This window comes from Apus apus, chromosome 1 (assembly GCF_020740795.1).
Source record: "Apus apus isolate bApuApu2 chromosome 1, bApuApu2.pri.cur, whole genome shotgun sequence".
Classification (NCBI taxonomy): Eukaryota; Metazoa; Chordata; class Aves; order Apodiformes; family Apodidae; genus Apus; species Apus apus.
In genome coordinates, this window is record NC_067282.1 from 158,720,983 (window position 1) to 158,737,727 (window position 16,745).

Below are 16,745 nucleotides of genomic sequence, written 5' to 3' on the forward strand. Positions count from 1 at the left end.
CTTTCGTTTATTGCCAGTTAAAATAGATTTGCATACTGAGAAACAAAGGCAAAAAAATGTAAAAAAACACCTTCCCCCCACTCCCTTTGCCAAGCTCAACTTCACTCCTTTATTCCTGGCTCCTCTACCTCCCCACGCAGGAGTGCTAGGGAAGGGGGATTGTGGTCAGTCGATACAGCTCTTTCCCTCATTCCTCATGCATTCCCTCTGCTCCAGCATGGGTCCTTTCCATGGGCTGCTGTTCCTGTTGGGAAATGCCTACCTCCTCGGGGGTGGGGCTCCTTCTGGGCCTGCTGGCAATCCCTGCTCAGGCACCTGCAGCACTTCCTCACCTTTCTGCCCTCACCTTGGTGTTTGTTCTTCTTTTCCCCTCCTCTTCTGCCCCTGCAATGTTTCTGTCCTTTCTCAAACAGGCTTTCCTAGAGGCACCACCGTCTTGTCTGAGGTGCCCTGTGTGTGGGGGGGGTGGGGTAGGTTGGAACCGGCTGGAACCACCTGTGTCTGGCATGGGGCAGCCCCCGCTGCCAGTGCCTCAACAATTACACCAAATGCACTGACTGAGAAAAATCGTTGTCAGAGACAACTAAGAAGGGTTTTGAATATATCATGTGGCTGCAGTTGCTTGGTGAGAGGAAAAAAACTACTTTGCTCCCTAAAAGCCACCCCAGTGGCTGCCCTGCTGCCTCTATGCTGGCTTCTTTTCCTTCCCATCACTGCCTGACTGGGTCACTTAAAAACCTCAGTTGCTTCCTTATTAAATCGATTTCCGTATTAATTCATTCTTTAAATTAGTCCTAGTCTTTAAATTAGTATGAAGTAGCACTTAGTGAGATCTCCTAACCTATCTAATTTAAAAAGGATAATGTTTAATTTACTTTAAGTCAACAAAAGCACTGAGCACAGCTGAAAAGCAATTTGAGCCATACTGAGCAGCCTACCTGGAAAGGACTTTTTCAATATTTTCATCTTGATTACTTGAGCTTTAGAACCAAGTTTCCTCCAGCGCTGCTGAAGAGCTCCATTACTAGCACTCATCTATACATGCCCCTCAGGCACAAACCTGGGTAGAGCAATTAACTGTATTAGTTTTAGCCTTTGCTTCCTTTTTAATGCATTCTCTTTGGATTTCATTGCTCTTCCTTTGTCCTGTGCATGTTTTGGATTGCAGCCTAAACACATCAGAGGTACAACTGGGAATGAGCGTCTGTATTCATGGGACAGACAGGGATTCAGTAACTCTTTCTGCACCTCTTCTGATAAAGAAACAGGGCTCAGAGCTGGTTTGTCCTTTTGTTGTCATCTGGAACAGAAACCTGGAGAGAGCAAACCTTTTTGAACAGGTTTCAGTGCAGCAATACCCCACAGAAAGGCAGGACAATAGGCTGGTCCTCCTGCCCCACTGGGCTGAAGCAAGCCTAGGACTCAGTAACTGAGTTTGGTAAATGTAATCAATCCCATTTCTGGAGAGGACTTGAACCAACAGAAACCACAAATGCTGGAATTTATATGCAGAATTTCACTGATACATCTTGTAACATTGCATCTCCAAGGTAGGTTGCATAAGGCATGTACAGCTAATATAAAATGTATGCGGAAAAATCAGTGGTCTTCCACTGGGTTCTCTCTAAATGCTTCTGTGATTAAGTCTTTGTATCAACAACCTCATTCATTTATGGAAGTTCACCTTTGCTGATGACATCTGCCTCAGTATCCAGGCTCAGTTGATTTCTGGTCTAAATGACATTTAAAATGCCAAGCTGGCTGAGTGTCACAGCAGATGGTGTCTTCAGCCAAGTGCAACTGAAGCACTGGCAGGAATGTTCCTCTTGCACTTAACGTGAATTTTAAAAGAGGCAACTATCTCATTAAGAAGACAAGTACCTCTTCCAGGAGCAGCACAGTGCTGAAACTCAGTTTTATTTTAAAATTATATATTTACTAGTAGCTTTTCATGCCCCCACAGCTGTAGCTGCCTCTGGGCTATTGCTGTGCTGATAGCATAGAATCTGTGCTGGTTTGGCGGGATTTTTTGTAGTGAGGCAAAGGTCCCAGAGTGGCTCCTGTAAGAAGCTGAGAAGCTCCCCCTGCTGCAAAACCAGCCAAGGAGCCATTAGACAGACAATAGATGCGCCTCTGAGATTAACATACGAAAGAACTGAGATAAGAGCTGAGCAGGGTGAGCAGTGGAGAAAGAAGAGCTCTGCTGCAGAGGTGAAAGGCAGTGCCGGGGTGAATATCCCGGTGGTTTATAAGGAAGGAGGGGAAGAAGGTGCCCAAGCAGAAGTTTCCCTGCAACCCATGGCGAGATGGCAGCTGTCCCCCTGCACTCATGGAGGAACGTGGTGGAACATTCCTTGAAAGCGCCAGGAGGGGTGAACTTGGCCGGTGGACTTGGATTTTGCGGCCAGAGGATTTGCTGCCTGTGGACTCTGATTACGCAGCTTTGGAAGACCCCGGCACCAGGGGAGTTTGTTCCTGAAGGAGCCCCTGACTCTGTGGGAAGCCCAGGCTGGAGCAGCTCCGGACCTCGTGGGAAGGACTCACGAAGGAGAGGTTCGTGGAGGTGTTTCTGCCATGGGAGGGACCCCGTGGGGAAGCAGGGAAGGACTGTAAGGAATCCTTCCTGAGGAGGATGGCACGGCAGGAATCACCAGCCTGTGAACTGACTCTAAACCCCATCCCCTGTCCCCCTGTGCTGCTGGGGGGAAGGAGGGAGAGAAACCGTGAACAAAGGGATTTGGGCCCAGGAAGAAGGGAGGGGTCCTGCTCTTTGTGTTGTCTGTGTCCTGTATGTGTTTGATTATTGTGAAATTAAATTATTATTTTTTCCCCAAGTTGAGTCTGTTTTGCCAGGGACCTTAATCGGTGAAGAACCCTCCTTGTCCTTTGTCTCAACGCAGGAGCTTTGTCCTCCTCAGCCCAGAGTGTGTGTGAGGGGGGGAGTTTAATGAGTGGCCATGGGGCTGTTTTGTTTGTTGTCGTTTTAGGCCCACACCACGACAGAATCATTTTGATTGGAAAAGACGTTTAAGATCATCAAGTCCAATCATAAGCATGCTTGGCTCAGTCCTGTCCATTGGTGTGGGTCCTATCCCACTGCATCTTTCCTGCCAGATGCCTGGGGCTGCACCTCTCTACCCAATGCAGACAAAGCCACCATGAGGCATTAGGGTGGAGAATGAAAGACAGAGGGGCTTCAGGAGACTATCTCCCTACATGAAGATCCTAGTAATGATGGGTCAATATTGGGGCATGCAACACCACCCTAGCAGCCACCAGTGTCCCCCATGTGACACAATCAACTCTCCTGCTGTCCTGGTTTGAGCCAGGATTAAGCCAATTTTTCTTTTCACTGATTTTTTTTCCTTCAGTAAGCTTTCTTGTAACTAGCAACTGTGTGTTCTGCTAGGCTGATAAGACAGTGGAATGTTTTTCTAACTACTGAGGCTTCAAGGTTACACCTTCACTCTGCCGGCTCAGACACTATGGGGAGATCTCTGACCCCCCCGTGGGAGGCTGAGTTAGACAGACAGCAAAATTGGCCAAAGATATTCCATTCCATATATCTACGTAAGCTCAGAGGAAGGACAGAGATCTTAGAAGACAGCTTCCTCCTTCTTCTCGCCGCTCTCTTCCGTCCATGGCCGGCGTCCGGGGAGGACTCTGCTCATCCATCACCGCCGACCCTTAGGCTCGAGCTCTCCTGACCCTCATAACTCTCCGCTTTCTCCAGCAGCGGCTCCGGGATTTCTCGGGACTCTTGCCAGTTCAGGGGAGTGCTGTGGGAGTTGCTGGGGGTGGGGGGAGGCGAGAGGCTTTTGCCCATATCTGAATATATCTGTATATAATTGTATATATTTTCTTGTGTGATTCATTAGTGTTTTAATTAAAGCTGTGTAGTTTAGTTTTCAATCCGTCAGAACACTCAGCAGAATTATTGCTCATTGCTATCTGAGGGATTCCTCCCCTCAGAGATGGAATTTTGGACACTCCCAATTGATGAAAATGTGTAATCTGGGCTTAAAATCAAGCCCCACGTTGGGCGCCAATTAAATTGTTGTCACCGTTTGACTCAGGTCCGACAACAATGCTCTCAATCCCCTCCCCCCCCCACCCAGTCAGGGAAGGAGAGAGAGAAAAGGAGAGAGACTTGGCTGGATTGAAAACTAAACTACACAGCTTTAATTAAAACACTAATGAATCACACAAGAAAATATATACAATTATATACAGATATATTCAGATATGGGCAAAAGCCTCTCGCCTCCCCCCACCCCCAGCAACTCCCACAGCACTCCCCTGAACTGGCAAGAGTCCCGAGAAATCCCGGAGCCGCTGCTGGAGAAAGCGGAGAGTTATGAGGGTCAGGAGAACTCGAGCCTAAGGGTCGGCGGTGATGGATGAGCAGAGTCCTCCCCGGACGCCGGCCATGGACGGAAGAGAGCGGCGAGAAGAAGGAGGAAGCTGTCTTCTAAGATCTCTGTCCTTCCTCTGAGCTTACGTAGATATATGGAATGGAATATCTTTGGCCAATTTTGCTGTCTGTCTAACTCAGCCTCCCACGGGGGGGTCAGAGATCTCCCCATAGTGTCTGAGCCGGCAGAGTGAAGGTGTAACCTTGAAGCCTCAGTAGTTAGAAAAACATTCCACTGTCTTATCAGCCTAGCAGAACACACAGTTGCTAGTTACAAGAAAGCTTACTGAAGGAAAAAAAATCAGTGAAAAGAAAAATTGGCTTAATCCTGGCTCAAACCAGGACACCTGCCAAACCAGTTAGCATCACATGGCAGGACATGCTGCCCAATCCCCATCACTGGGGGTGGCTTCAGCAGCAGAGAGTTTATCAGGCCCCTGGTAGTTCAACAGCCATGGTCAGCACGGCATTACAATAACACAGGTGGGCCCCATCAACAGGGTCCATAATTGGCACATCATTCACTAAGCCTCCAGATTTTGATCCTGAGACCCAAAAATTTTCCTGGATGCACAGTTCTGGAGCAGGTGGAGGTTGCCTTTCAGACAGAGGACCTGTGTGTAGGTGAGTATGAAAACACTGTTCAATGATCTGGAGACTTGTTACTGGCTGTTATGTTGAAAGCAGCTAATTAATCCACTGCAGCTCTGTTGTACAAAGCATTACTTCACCAGATGAGACAGATGGAGGGGAGAGGCAGCACCAGCATCAAACTAAAGAGCTTACAGCAAAGAGTTAACAAGTCATCACCATTTCTGGTTGCAACAAAAGGAGAAATCTTTGACCATTGAGAACATCCTGGACCCTTTAAGAAAGCTGGAAGGAGAAGGAAGGAGGCCTTGTCCTTTCCTGCCCAACCTGTGCTGTACTGACTCCTCTTGAGGGCACACTTAGAACATTTGGATACTTACCACCTCACATTTTTATGTTAGAAATTCAGGCTTCAATTTTTGGGATGTTTCCTGCTAAGGTTTGTGCTGGGAAGCATTATTGAGTGGGAATTGCAGAGCTTGTTTTTTAGATACAGCTGAAGTCAACACCCCAGCTTGCTGGGGTGTTTTTTCCCCAGCTGTGATGCATTGAGAGTGAAACCTTTGACTTATTAATTCTGTGGCACTTATGTATTCTGCTGGTGACTGAGAGGGAGAGAAGGAACAGATCCTTGCTTTGCTAGTAGAATAAAAAAAACAGCAAGTCTTAACAGCAAGGGGTGTACAAAGATGGGAACTTTGAGGTGGGGGGAAAGAGGCAACCTTGAAGTGGCAATTCAGGTTCCTCACTCAGTTCCTAGAGAGGGAAGCCGATCTCAGTGGAATAAATCAGGCGAAGTGCCCAGCAGGGATTTCCTCGTAGAGACCTGCTGGGCTTTGAACAGCACCCTCTGGTTCCCAAGCAGAGCAGGGCCTGTGCACCGGAGCTGAGGGTAGCTCTCATTTCCAGCTGAATTTCAGTGTGGAGTCCAGGAAGGGAGCACTTACCTGTGCATACCATTCCCAGCTGCCAGCAGGAGCACCACCATGCGCAGCCCACAAAGGATCTTGGAGCTGCCAGAGACTTCCCTTTGCTGAAGAGCCAAAACCAGGTCTGACCATTTCCTTTGCTTTTGTTTTCCAGCAGCTTAAATCTGTGTAATGTTTTTCTGACCAGTGAATTTTGCAGGCACTCGGCTTTGTTCACAAACACAAAGGGCAGACCAGAGAGAGATTTTGAGAAAATAAGCAGTCTTTTCCAAAGTTATATATGTAAAAATCACCTATGAGATTGTTTTTTGAAAAAGCACTTTGAGAATTACATTTATAAATTTCCTCTGTGCAATTTACTTAAAGGTTTTGGTTCACGATTCTTCTCCTATTAAGTATCAACAGAGTGGAAAAAAAAATTAGAACATGAAGGCATGTATGCTAAGCAATGTGTATACACAAATCTGCATACATAGATTTTTAGTAGTGTTACAAATGAAATGTAATGTTGATTTTGCATTCTAGTGTTAGAAACGTAGTGTTGGGTTTGGTTCACATATATATGTATATTTTAGTGTTAGGAATATATAGTTTGAGCACATTATATATATACTTTAGTGTTAGGAATATAATAGTTTGAGATAAGTGAGATATCTGCACATTCCAATTACACCAAGAGTGGTTTACTGCCCAAGAAACTGAGGGACTTAATTGGGCTCCATCTGGGGGATCTGAACATGGAGAAGGATTTATGGCCCAAGATAAGGCTGAACAAAGCTACTTCTATGTTGCTCCTCAGGGCAGGATGACACCAGTAGATTGTTAATTGGGAAGACAGCCAAAGGGGCAAGAAAGGTCAAAATTTTACCTTAAAAGGTAAAAAGTAAACTGCTAGAATGGAATGTGTAAACAGGGGTGGGAAATTTATAGGATAATTTGAAGCATCGGACAGGCTGTAAACCCTGGAGTACTCAGCCAGTGGGGAAACAGGGGAGGGAACTTTGCGTCGGGAACAGGGAATATAAACCTTTATTCACCTTCCTATGGGGGTGCCTACTTGTTTAGGTCACCCATTCTTGCAAGAATGTAAATAAACTGTGCTTCGCTAGAGGATCTGTGTGGGCCTGTTCATTGGCATGACAGATGTTTCTCACAGTAGGAAAAAGAAATGACAAGCTTAGCATAAACACTGTATTTAGTTTGATTTTTTCATTACAAAGTTTTCAACAAATAAAGATAAACTTTGTCAAATTATGAAGATATGCAATACAGGTTTAAAAATCATATTAAAATCAAAGTTTCTTGCTTGTTAACTGAAAAAATTAATCACTTCATATAGATCAGTTTGTGTACTACAAACCTGATATGGCAGGAGAGATTTATTCTGATGTTGCACACAAATTTTTGTTGAACACATAAGACTAAAGATAAGAGTTACTGGCTAATTTTTAAGAGGGTAGTTAGAGCAGGAGCAATGATTACAGACATCTTCAAAAATTGCTTCTAAAATCTAAATCATTTTGGAATTTGCTTCCATGAAGAAGAAGGGTTTGCAGCAAACTAAACTTTTAGAAACCTGTCTTTTTCTCTATGTAAATTACCCACCAAAACCTACATTAATAGCTTAGTGTAACTTAATCTGTAATTACAATAGAAGTTAGAAATTCTATTTAAATAATCTGTGTTAATGTTAGCATCACTTAAGCAACCTGCAGCTCAGGACACTTCTATTTTACATGGATTTATACTGCTAGACTATTGTATCTGTTTCTTTCTCTGTGTGTGGCATAATTTCATTCCCAGTCCTCTAATGGATTACTCATTTTTTCTCTGTGATAAGTAATTTATATATTAGTTTTAAGGCAAGTGGTTGTACAACTATTTTATATTGTTCACAGCCCAAAGTATTTTTAGTTTACAGAACAACAATCTGTCAAAACACAGTGTGAATGTAAAAGATGAAGCCTCATGTGGCTGAGCAGACACAGGCCTACTAATAGTTGTTTTTTTGAGGGTAACCATCCATAAAAATTCAATGAGGCAAAACCAAATTCAGCACTATCTGCCCATGTGGCACTTCCCTTGTTCTTGCAGCAAAACAATGGCTAGAGGAAGCAAGATAAACCATAGCATATTTTAATTTGAGGCTCAGGCACTGGACAGGATGCACAGGGAAGCTGTGGATGCCCCCCTCCCTGGAGGTGCTCAAGGCCAGGCTGGACAGGGCTTTGTGCAAACTGATCTAGTGGAAGGTATCCCTGCAATTCAAGGGAAGTTGGAGCTAGAGGATCTTCTAGGCCCCTTCCAACCCAACTGATTCTGTAATACTAAGATTCTATGACTTATTGACACTGGTTGTTAAGGAGTTCAGGGAGCTGCTTTAGTCTCCAAAGAAGGTTAAGTCCAAGGTTTTCACAGCATGACCCTCAGGTGACCTCATTTCCTCATGATGCAGCAGGATCACCACCCCCCCCCCCCTTGCCCCACCCATCTGCTGGCCAATAATGGGCCAATCAAGCTGCCAGCTGGGGCCCCTCCTTGCCCCACCATCTACCCCCTCCCCCCTCTCCCACTCCCAAACCTCAACTGTGCAAATTGAAAAAAGGAAAATAACCGAACAAAACCCAAAAAGCAGGAAGGCATTGCTCATGACTACATACCACTCAGCAGTATCTGAAACACCCCCCTTTTTTGTGAATTTTATTTTTTTGGGGTCACAAACTCTACCCCTGTAATGGTTATGAACTCTGTTTTCATCCTTGGACTCCCTGCACACAATATGTAGAAACTATTTACAAACAAGTCTTTTGTGTCATGCCTGAATAATGTCACCTACTTTGTTTGCTTAACAGAGTTCATTTCCATTACAATGTTTTAGTTTATGACTGCAAAAATACATCATCAATAACATACAGGGTAGTTCAGATGTTGCTGAGCAGCACCTACACATGAGCACAGCTGTTTCTCCTTCTTGGGTTTTGTTTTGTTATTTTCCTTTTTTCTATTTGCATAGTTGAGATTTGGGAGTGGGAGAAGGGGTTGGGAGAGGTCCCTTCCACTTGTATGTGTCCTCAACCTACCTGTCCTTGTGTCCTCCTCACAGGGTCCCGAACTGCTCCAGCCTGGGCTTCCCACAGAGTCACAGGCTCCTTCGGAAACAAACTCCCCTGGCACCGGGGTCTTCCAAAGCTGCATCAGAGCCCACTGGCAGCAAACCCTCTGGCCACAAAATCCATGTCCACTGGCCAAGTTCACCCCTCCTGGCACCTTCAGGGAATGTTCCACCACATTCCTCCATGAGTGCAGAGGGACAGCTGCCATCTCACCATGGGTTGCAAGGAAAGTTCTGCTGGGGCACCTTGTTCCCCTTCCTCACCAACCACCAGCACAGCTCTCCTTCCCCAGCACAGGTCTTCCTCCCATCCCCAAGTGCTTCTCTTTTCAGGTGTTTTACCATCCTTAGGGAAATGGCAGCAGGTGGAGGCTCCATGAGAGGATCCCGAGCCCTCTTGCAACCGGGCAGAGGGACAGGAACAAGGATGGGGGAGGAATGGAAGCAGGTCCCTGCTTGGGCAGCTGGAGAGTTCCCACCAGGCCATCCCCATCTTCCCAGGTGCCCTTACAGAAGAGACACAGGGCTCTGGAGATAGCAGACCAGAGAAATGGGGATGGTGGAGGTAGAGGATTTTTTTACATGCACAGATAAACATTGCATACATTCAAGAGCAATGAGCTGCCTGATTAGAGGCATCTATTTCAGGACCCTTTACCAAATGATCAAAAGAAACTTAGATCACATTCTCTTCTTTTCATTTTTATGAAAGATGTCTCATAAATATTGGTCCAGGCAGGAAAGTGTGTAAAAGTCCATTAAGAAAGCATAAATCTCTTCTGAAAACCTGTTATCCAGTCAGAAGTTCACCCTGACACTCTCCATTATGGCCTAGTGTTTGATCCCTATTCCTCTGAGTAACTACTTCAATAAATAATTCCATTCAGCTGGTTAGAATCCCATTGAACTATGACCCTGATTTATTTGTGAGCCTAAGTGCTTACCACTGGTAGCAGAGGAGCTAGTATTTGAGCTCACATGTTAAGAAGATATTTCACTGCTTAACTTCTGTCTTCTTACACATTGCAAAATAAATGTAACGAAAAGTTTAACAGGGTAAAGACATCAGGCAAGAAGTCAAGCACACAAGATCAATGAAAGTATCCAAGTTTTCTCAAAAAAAGAACATTTTTTTTAAAGATTTAAAGATTTTTTAAAGAGCAATAATGAAATTGACCCTCAACAAATCATTAAATTTGCATTCAAGCAGCTTAGCTAGAAAGGTATCAGCAGACTAGTAAACTAATTCTAACTTGTAAAGAAAATCATGGGGAAAGTATGACAATCATGGATAAAATGCCATTTTATCAATTTTTAATTGACTAAGGATAGCAAAGCAAAGTTCCAGCTGAACTAGGTATTGAGAATAACTCACCTTAAAAAAAACTGAAGGAGAAAATAAAATTTGGAAAATTGAATAAGCAAAAGCAAATGCTCAAATACCATCATCTGGAAAAAAGAAAGTATGGCAGCCTAAATTCTAGTCAGAGTATCTAAAAGTCCCACTTTTCCTTCCCAGAATGACATCAAATGTACTACAACACTAAGCCTTCCATAGGATGTCATGAGAGTATCTCCAGATTTGATGCCAAAAATATATCCAGGATTCATTCATCCCTAATAGACAATCATTGAATAAATCACCTTTTGTCATTGTTAATGCCACTGAATCAGAGGTTTAGGCTGCTGCACCAAGAAAATCCAAAACACTAAAGCTAACCTGCCTTTGGCTTGGTATTACTGCACAAGATGCTCTCAGTCAGTGTCTACAAATCCAACCCTACACTTCTGTTCCCATGTTACTAATGATGAAAGAAATCTCATACTGTTTTAGGCAGAGAAAAAGATTCTTCTTACCAGCACTTGCTGCTCTGACCCACACAGCTGCTGCTTCTGGAGCATTCGACATACATCGTCCAGGAACTCCCCTTGAGAAGATGTTACCTCTCCCAGCTCTCTCTTCTCTCTGCCATGTGTGGAAGCTTCCCCCCCTCTCCTGAGCAGCTTAATAAGGTGTGTTAATCACCTCACCTGCCCTGGCACCTGGGAAAACCCCAATTACTAATAGCAGTTAGGCTCACAAGCAGGCTTGTGTAACTGGTACCAGGTAAGAAAACAGTTTTGATTAAAAACACAAATCATCTGAGTTGTTGAATAAATTACAGCTCCTCCGTGTCTTAGCAACTGACACAGAGATCACTCACAAGAAAACCACAAATAATTCTAAAAGGTAAGGAGGGTAGAAAGGTAAAGTGAAAAGTATACATGACTATCTTTTGGAAATTTGTCTTTCTTATTTTGCAGGTATGTAATTTTCAGTTCCGTGAGAGTTATGTGTGAAGTAATCCTCATTATAAACTTCTCCTTGAATTCCATTACATTTTCCCATTCAACTTAGAGAGTCCCTATGAGAATTTACTTTCCTCGGCATCTCAGAGTTGGATAGGTGTGTTATTGGAGATGCTGATTAGAATATACTATGGCCAGCAGCAATCAAAGCTTCTTAATGTTCATTTTGTTGTAGTTACTTTTTGCTTTCTAAGAAAAAAAAGGTGAGAAAGATTTTGTGAGACTGAAGACAATACTAATGGAAATAATAAAAAGTCATTATCTACTATTTTATGTCTATTAATCTCACAAAATACTATTGATTATGTGGATTTTCTGTACAAAGCTATATATTGGACCTTTATTTTCCCAGAGAACAATCCCTTTTATTAATAAACAACCCTAAATTTGAAAAAAAGTACACATGCTTGTGGGCACTAACCAGCCTCAGAAAGGGGTAAAAAATAACTACAAGTACATTAAAAATAATTCCCTTTTCCACTCTTGCCATTTGGCATTCTTTTGAAACACATATAGTGGCCTCTCTTAGAGTAAAATTTGGACTTGATGAACCACCAATGAGGTATCTGCTAAGTCCTGTTTCTGCTTCCCTTTGGTGATAATTCTTGCAGCTTGTGTTTTGTCGTCACTGGGTGGAGGAGAGGCCATAGTCCCGTACAGCCACTAGGGAATAGCAGGGGCAGTTATGTACATTCAAGTGCAGTCACACCATTTACAGATGCCTAAAACTTCCCATAGATGGAACCTTTAACTTCTGTTAGGGCTTCAAAAAAGGCAACTAGAGCCAGTAGGTAAAAGCAGACTGAAAGGCAGTAGCTATCTGCCTGTCCTGTAAGTGGAGGAGTGTCTCATGCCTTAGTACTGTATCTCAGACTGAGGAAATGAGACTAAGAAACATTGTGGGACATACAGGCAATAGAAAACCAATGTGATGGATATGGAAGTTAGAAAGGCATACTGTATTCTTGCTACATATTTTTAGTTAGTAATAAATATGCATTTTTCTACTTTTTAATTATATGTATATGCATTTCACTCAGACAATGTAATTAGCTACATGGAGTTGTCAGTGTATTTTTTTATAGGGAAGCTTAGGAAATGCCTAGTGGACTTCCAGCCCCTCTCTGGTGGATTCAAGAGTTTCAAACTTCTAAAACTACAGCAGAAGAATAAAGGATAAGCCTAAAGGATTCTCTTTCAAGGAACTGCAGTGGAAACGTCTCCCAGACTTTTGACATCTGGATGCTTCTTTCTTCCAGCTTTACAGTGAGTCGGTCCTGGCAACCGTTCCTAAAAGCTGGCAGCTCTGTTGAGACGCGCTGTCACAGAATGTTACCTCTTCTGCAAACAGTTTTCAGTTTTGCCACCCCGACATTATGCACAGAAATTGCAACTGTGCTTTCTTTTAAAGGTGCAACTGAGACTGCCTTGGGAAGAGAGTAACCATTTCCCCCTTGCTTCTTTTAAAACCGAAACTGGATTTCCAGTGCTATATTCTGTTTCAAAAACTGGAGACTGAACTGAAGAGATAAAACATGTCATGGTCATTGAAAGTTGGCAGAAAAAATAAAGTCAAAGAGGTATTATGTGGAAGTTTAAACACGCTTTATAAACACCAAGAAAAAGACTGAACAAGGAGATAATGGGTACTGTTGCTGCTTAGACTGCATTTAATTTATCTGTTTTCCTTTTTTATTTTATTTTCAAAATTTCCCACTTAATTTCCCACTTAGTTTCTGAAGCACAGAAGCCCATGATCACTTCCCTTAATTTCAATACAACAAATTAAATTGCAAGTAGAACCCAATGAGCTGAAAAACAAGTACAGCCACAAACCCAGTGCTTATACCACTGGGGCTTGGTATATACAGAGAATGCATGGCATGAAGCTCAGTAAAGGATCAAGACTAAAATTAGTTAGGCTGACTTGAATAATTTGGAAACTGACTCCGCAGAGTCCAAATTTTTATGAAGCCTGCCCTGTGAAATTGCACAAAAGTAGGGAGTAAAGTTATTTGTAAGACTAGACGATTTTTATATTACTTCAATTAAAAATACCTTTGTGAGATAATTTGTAAATCCAGTGAAATCACCAATAAAAGAAAGACCAGAAGTTCCAACATAATTATTTGTTTATGTTTTAAAATTCTTAAAAGAAAAAAAATCACAATTGGTGAAAAACTTGAATCTACAGTAGTCAATAATTCATTTTTTAATTAATTTAAAATATTTCTCTAACTAGCAATGCCACTAACCAAAAAATACTTAAATACGTTGTGTTGTATTTTGATCCTGCAAAGAAGGTGCTGTCTCTGTGTGAGAAGGGCTGGCAAGAATTCATAGGATGAAATAAGGCAGGAATAAAGAGGAATAACACATTCATCTATAGTTGAAAATCATGTTTGATTTTTTTTAATAATTCAGTTGTCCAAATGTGAATTCTCACCTTTTCCCAACTCAATATGAGAGACGAAATGAGAAGCTCCAAATGAAAAGAAAGCATTCATCATTTCAAAGTGACTAGAAAACAGCAAGAATAAATCAAACCAACCAAGCATTGTGGTAACTGTTTTACAGTGTTATTCTTCTTTACACCTATTATTAATTTAATGACAACTCATATTTACAGAGGGATACCCAGGTAATTTGGATTCAAAATTAAAGAGGCTTGTGGTAGAGGAGATCAATGTAAGTGACTGAGAAGTGGCTAGTAATTGAAGGAATAACTTAGTGCTGGGCTCAGAGAGCTAATACTCCTTCTGTCTTCCTTTCTGTCTTCCTGTCTTCCTTTCTGTCTTCTTTCTTTCTTATTAAAAACTAGTAAATTAATCTTAACTTCCACTTGGGATCGATCCCAAATCACAGACATCCTGACCACAGCAGAACTGTCACAAAGGGGTACCTTTGCTCAAAAGCTCAAAATTGCTAACACATGTTCTGGTGAACAAATATACCTGTGGTGACATTTATGAGTAGAATCTGTTCAACATGAAAAATATCCAACTAAGTTATTAGTATGGCTGACAGAACTTGAAAATTAGTTTTAAGCCTATGTGTCTTTGATTTCATTAGGCTTAAATCTTGAAGGATTTGCCATTCTGTAACATATTGCAATTTTAGGTATTACATGAGATGTTTCCTTTTGTGTTGCATGTGTACCAGCTGTACTTGCTCTAGGCATGCTATACAGTGTATTGGTAAGAATCATATGCATTCATAGCACATTAACTTTGACTTTCAACAAAAAAAACAGACAATATAATCGTTCACTCAGCTGCATGATCATAATAGTCCAGAGAACCTGCTATACAGGCAAGAATGAATCATTAATTATGATTTGTAGTAAGCAACCATTTCTTTACTCTCATTATGTTACAAAATAGCCTTCTTCTGTAAACACTTCTGTTTCTTTAAACTTTTTGTTTCTTTTAGATTTGGGCTGTGTGTTGACTCTGCCATTCACTCTAGATAACAGCTGTTCTCACTGAACTTGTTGTTTTGGTGTCATCCTTCTCTGCACAAGGATTTGTCTGTGATCTGTTTTCCTCTGGAGGCAGAGTCTTACTCATGATACTTCAATAGGTTTTAATTTTGTAGATAGATTCCCCTATCTAGAGTTTTAATACAAGTGAGATTGCTCTATTAGTTGTACATATGAAAAGGAAATGAAGGAGAGGACAAATTTGCCTTGGTAAATTTCTCTTCCATAGAAATTCACCACTGAGTGCCATGGCTTGCCAGCAACAATGATCAGCAATATCAGGACTTTAGGGCTATGTATAGGTTTGTATCATTAAAATAAACTCAAACTTGGAGCAGATGACTGGAATACTGAAACTGAGAAGCACTCAAAGATTAGTAGATATACTATAGAAACAGATTATTACACTGTTTAATGAAGGTGCAGCAGTAAAATAAGTTTTGACTGACAATGACATCAGCTTTTCTCTCTGTTCCAGCAGACAAATGATAACTTATACTGTCAAAAAATGAAACACAAACTGGAGGTGTGTTACTGATTTATGAAAAATGTATTTGTCACAAGTAGTGTGTTGGGAGACAAATTTGCAAACTTTCTTCAGAAGTATAAGGGCTGTTCAGAAAGAAATTTCACAAATCTAAAAGGATCTTTACAGACTCATTATTGATTTGATCTTAAAAAAATCTGAAAAAATCTGAAAAAAACCCAAAACACGTATTTTTAACTCAACTATAATCTCCATTTCAATGTATAGCTAAAAAATTAGAAATCAATCATTATCAGACACAAATGCCAAAATATGTTAAAAGAAATGCCTTATGAAGATATTAGTTATTAAATGGAAAGAAGATAAAGCAACCTCTGATTTGCTCCTGGGAGTTGCCATAGTAATATAGGACTCAAAATTACTTCCAGATATTATCTTAGCCTGTTCAGAAACAAAAAATTAAGTATATCTAGCTTTAACCTTTGGGTTTTTTTTCCAAGTTATGAATTTGTCCTGTTATTTCAGCATTTATTGTTAGCAAATATTTATCCCAATGTCCAGTGTACACCTCTGCTGTGATTGAAAATCTAGGAGGAAAGGGGTTAAGTTTAAAATACAAAAGGGACAAAAACTCTGAAAAATAATTATATAATATGACGATTCCAATTCTGCAAATTTCCAGACTTCTACAATACTTTAACGTTCTAGAAATTTGGAAAGCAGGCTTGAGAAAAATATTCTATGAAGGAGGATCCTAACAAAACTAAATCATTCTGGATTTTTCTTTCTTTAACCCAAAGAATACTAAGTATTAAGAAGTTAATGATAGGCTAGTGTGTAGGTGAAAGTATTAACTTTGCATTCAGTGCTTACTTTTTTTTACAACATGCAGGATAACAGCGACAAAAAGTAAGGATTACATGCATGGAAAGACAATGAGTTTTGTGAAACTACGGGATACGCAAACTGCTGAAGTTCTAGGCGTTTTCGTTAACTGAAAGCAGATACTGTGACAAACATCAAGCCTTACAGTACATACTCATGTCACTAGGCAATTTTACTCTCTCCCCAAATATTTGACAAATTGTACATATACTGGAAAATCTGTAGATTGTTTTTCCTTTGATCTTGTCTTCTACCTCTTTCCTAAAATGTTTTTGAAGTGTGTGATTCTCACTTGCTTTTTTATGAGTGCAGATTCAGCTGTATATTGCAAATAAAATGTTTTTTAGGTGGTGCTATGAATCTTTTGTTATATTGCTGACTTAGGAATTTATACTTAGGAATTTTGTCAGTTATGACATCCACTCCATGCAGCCCTTCCAGCATTCCATGTGCTTTCCCCTGGAAAAGTAAAAAAAGTCGTCTTCTTCTGCAGATGA